Source organism: Octodon degus, unplaced genomic scaffold (assembly GCF_000260255.1).
Source record: "Octodon degus isolate 3935 unplaced genomic scaffold, OctDeg1.0 scaffold00034, whole genome shotgun sequence".
Taxonomy (NCBI): Eukaryota; Metazoa; Chordata; class Mammalia; order Rodentia; family Octodontidae; genus Octodon; species Octodon degus.
The window spans coordinates 11,293,150-11,298,110 of NW_004524610.1; the positions used below are offsets into that span (position 1 = coordinate 11,293,150).

Sequence of the window (4,961 nt, forward strand, 5' to 3'; positions counted from 1 at the left end):
GCTGGCCACACACACACACACCACTCTCTCTCTCTCTCTCTCTCTCTCTCTCTCTCTCTCAAATAAATAAAAAAAAAATTAAAACTTCTTAGTTTATATTCTCTGTTTCCACATCAAGTAGAAAAATAAGCAAATAGATAATTGATGTTCTAATATTTGATTTTTAAAGGAATTAAATTGTAGAGAGGAAAAGCAACCAGGAATAAAAGGCCATGGAGGAGAGCAGCCTGGGTAGAGGACGTGTGTGTGCAGACTATGTGTGGAATTCCTGGGACAGCTGAGTGTGCAAATCAGCCTGTGAGTGAGCCTGTAGGGCTCTTGTCTGCACCTGTGTCTTATTTGATCTGGCTGTAACCCCAGCCCTGATAGGCCTCTCTGAAGTGTGAAGCTGCCCTCTTGGGAAGCCTCCTTCTCCTGAGGGTGCTATGCAGCTAGACTGTGTAGGCAGGAGTTGCCCTGTAGGTCCCTGAGCAGGTCCTGCCGGTCCCGCGCTCAGAAGTGATGAACTGATCAGATAGACCAGGCCAGGCCTGCTCCAGGCTGCTGATTATCCAAGTGACTCTGCTCTTAAAAAAAAACCCATTGGCCTCAACTTGGAGGCTTGTCAACACCTCTCTTGTCACAATGGCTTGGTGATGGGTGGGGCCTGTAGCTGGGTGGAACACTTGGCAGATGTGTTCTGGACTCTACCTTTAGCTCTACAAAAAAAAACCCTAAAGACAATGGGTAGCTTATTATGTTTTTTGCTCCACTCATTTGCTTACTGCTGTCTTCCAGAATGGTCATGTCCCATATTCAACTGTTTGATCTTTGTCAAAGGGGCTAAAAGCAAATGCTTCAGGGAAGACAACCTATTCAACAAGTGCTGCTGGGAAAATGGGTCACCTGTAGAAGATTGAAACTTGGCCATCCTCTCTCACAACATACTAAAAATCACAATGAAATAGATCAAACATCTAAACATTAAAATGGACATACTATACATTCTAAAAGATAAAATAGATAAAACACTTTCAGAATCAGTATAGGAAAGGATTTCCTAAAAAGAACCTCAAGCACACAAGAAATAGCAGCAAAGTTGGCCATGTCAACCAACAGTGAGATTATATCCAACTGAAAAGATTTTGTAGAGCAAAAGAATCAGTCAGTAGAGTGAAGAATTAACCTACAGAATAGGAAAAGATTTACTAGCTGCCACTCACACAGAAAATTATAGCCACAGTATACAAAGAACTAAAAAAAGTTCAAAAATTGAAGACCCAGTCAAAAATGGGCTAGAGAAATGAACATTTAGATGCTTGGCTTCTGAGCACTTCCAACTCCTGCCTGTGATCTTACTTCCTGGACCTAACTTCAGAGTCTTCAGATCTGAATTTTGCGTCTTGGAGGGCTCTTGGCTGTCCCGCATTTGCCTCTCTGAAACCTGACAAAATCTCAGTTTATGTTTTGGGATTTTCATTGGATTAAAGGGGAAGATAAGGTATGAAACAATACAGAAGAAGGTACATTTGATTGCCTTTCAATATCACTTAAATGTATGAGTCTTGTCACACAGCTTTTGCCCTTTAGTTTATCTGATGTTCGTTTCTATGCAAAGCATTCCAAAATCTGGTTAGCTACATTTGTACTTCTGCAGTGATTCTGGTGGGTCACATTAACTTCAGAACATTTTCATGTGAGATTTATCTGGATTACTAATTCACTCCAATTTTCTACAAGTAAAATTTTAATGTTGAGTTCAAAATCTTTAAGTGGTTAAACATGAGGGTATGTGTTATGGTTTGTGTCTAGTTTTCCCCACAAAGCCTCATACAGTCATTGGGGAAGGCTTCTTTCTAGAGATTGTGATTAATTCATAATTCAATAATGGGATTATAGCTGTGAGTGCTCCACCCACCCTGGGATAGGTAATCTGCATACAATGTAAGGAAGGGGAAGAGCCTTGTTAGCTGCCACAGCAGCTGCTTCTCCCCTTGCTCTTTGTTGTTTTCCACTGCCGTGAACAGCTGCCCACTGCCATGTGCCACTCTGCCCTGGAGCCAGCTGAGGATGGACTGAAACCTCCACTAACTGTGAGCTAAATAAACGTTTCCTTCCTTAAGTTTGAGTGTCAGGTATTTTGTGCCAGCAATGAGAGAAAAGTAACCAAGATATCAAGAAAAATTAATTCACAGAATTTCATGATCAAAGAAGATGAAAATTTAGAAAGTAGTATTGTGGTCCTAAAACCCTTACATTTCAGCTGCTTGAAAAATATGACAAAACTATAAATATCCTATGATAATCTATAACATAGTTCTTAAAAACAAAGATAATGGCTTGTGAATGATTTTCATTCTTTTATTTACTATAAATTTCTGACAATCAGGATGTAACTGTTTTTTAAAAATGTATGCATATTAATGTCATACAATTTGGAAAATAGATTTGAAATATATGGCTGTATTTTTTTAACTTTTATCAAAGAAAGACTACTTAAATCTAAGAAGAAAATACTGATTTGCTGTTTGTGTTTGTGTGTGTGTGTGTGTGTGAGAGAGAGAGAGAGAGAGACAGAGAGAGAGAGAGAGAGAGAGAGAGAGAGAGAGAGAGTTAGCAAGCCAAGCTTACCTTTGACTGTCCTTCATGTAGATTGACTCATGCTAATTATTCTTTGTAGAGATGGAAATATTCTTTCCAAAATTGCACCTGAGAATACATTTTGGGTTCTATTGGCTACATTGAAAAGTCATAAAGATATTTATGATTTTCTTCAGAATAGTTAAAAGTTTAGAGCTCCAGGGAAATCTAGGTAGAGATTCTTTTAAAACAGCCAACCCAGTGAAAATCAGTGTGAGGTTAATAGGGACAAAGGTGTAGCATGGGGGATTTGACTCTTCCTGTTTAATGACAAAGTTAACCAAGGTCCAGTGTAGGAAATTCCAAACTAAATCAGTGGTGTGCAGCAATGAATCTGGAAGAAGGAAGGAAAGAAAGAAGGAAAGAAGGAAAGAAGGAAGGAAGGAAGGAAGGGAGGAAGGGAGGGAGGGAGGGAGGAAGGAAGAAAGGGAGGGAGGGAGGAAGGAAGGAAGGAAGGAAGGAAGGAAGGAAGGAAGGAAGGAAGGAAGGATTCTGTTAGAATAAAGACTGTGGGTAGCAATGGATGCTGATGATACCAGGCCTGTCAAACATCTAGTAAGATCATATCACAGAGCTAAAATCAGCAAGAGAAGAAAATAAATCCAAGTGACTAGAATCAAGATCAGTATGACATTGGTCCTGAATTAACACACATATTCATAGCCCCAAAGTCTGACAGCCAAGTTTGTATGTGGCTATGTTACTCTGGGCCCTTCTCTCCCTCTGCCTCTCTCTGTTTCTTGTTTTCCTCCTTCTCTGCTTCTTTTCTGCCTTCTCCCTCCTTTGCTTCCTACTTTCCTTCTTTCCTCCCATTTCTGTAACTCCTTTCATTTTTTTTCTTTTTACAAAAGCAATCCTTACTATGTGCAATCTCTGAAGTGCTTATTGCATTGATGAGGAGCATATGTCCTAAGCAGAGCTCTTGGTGTACGAGTGTTGAGATCATAGGTTAATATTTGTCTTTATTTACTGTATCTAGTGTACTCATCTGCAGCATTTTAGTTGTTTACAATCTAAAATGTGAATCTAATGCTGAACACGTGGCCTGTGTTTTTGAAAGTTGCAAGCCTTAAGGCAGGATCCCCACCCCTGACCTTCAAACTGAAATAGCCGTCCTCACCCACATAACTTGTGCAGCTGATGATGTTATACAGCACAGTTTGCTTGTAACAGTGCAGCTGAACTCCTTGGATAGTGGCAACACATACACCTACTGATAGAATGGAAAAATTCATAATGAAATTTCACTTGAGACTAATAATTTTTCTTGCAGGATAAATAGATTCCTTGTTATCCAAGCAACATTAGGGTGAAATTTTATAGATTAAACAGAACACACTGGACTACTGTTGTATTAATATGAAGTGTGGTTTGAAAGCCAGATTTGGAAAGGATACAAGCTCAGGCTTAAAATATATTGCAGTTCAAGTTGGACTTCATGGCAGCTGAATAAGAGATATAATATTGCTTTTTAATGAGCTATTTTTCTCCCAATTTTAAGAGTGACCAGTGGTCAACCCTTGTGGGTGGAACAGCATGGATCTGTAAGAAACCCTTATAAATCATCCTTATGTGAAAGTATAAGGCAAAACATTTTGGTATATTCAAGAAAAGTCTTTCAAAACACACGGGAGAATCAAATGTTCATAGTTACAGTAGTATATCGAGTGTTTTATGAAAGAGAAAATAAACGTTAGTTTTTCTGTGACTAAGGCTGAGATAAAATAGGAAGCTATTCCTAAAAGAATGGCAAGCCACGCAGACCAATTTTCATGTCGGTATAGACACAAGTGCTGTCTTTCTATGTCTGTGTGTCTGTCTTTTTGCCTTTTCTTTACATTTTGGGAAATGTAAACTATGTATGTTTTGGACCTGATGGGTAGAGAGCAGCTGCTAAATCTGTGGAACATTTCTGAAAGTTTAGTTTAGAGAGACTGAAGTAAAGCAAGTGCCACATCTAAATCCAGTACATAATTTTTACAGTACGTACCTGGTGATGTTGGTCTCTCAGATCTTGGGACCCCTTTCTAAATGTGAAGTAAAAGTTTAATAGGGACTCAGAAGTATTCCTGGTAAGATGGTAATAACAGTGAACTATTACCTGGTGCAATCTTTTCAATAGAAAATTTCTACTAAAGTTAACTAGCCTTAATATACTATTTTCTATATGCCAGGAAGTACATTAATTCATTGGAATTGGATTATTTAGCATATAGCAAAAGTCTTAGAAGTATAAATTTTTCATTTAGTATTTCTACATTGAGAACTTATACTATACTAAAACAATGGTGAAGTAACATATTTGACCCAGAATATATATATATATATATATATATTCAAAA

General features: G+C 38.3%; 1 non-coding gene across 1 annotated transcript; it reads left to right on the plus strand.

The window, feature by feature from the left end:
* Positions 1–206: 206 nt before the first annotated feature.
* LOC111816570 lies at positions 207–570 on the plus strand. Its single transcript, XR_002820934.1, has one exon.
* Positions 571–4,961: the final 4,391 nt, after the last annotated feature.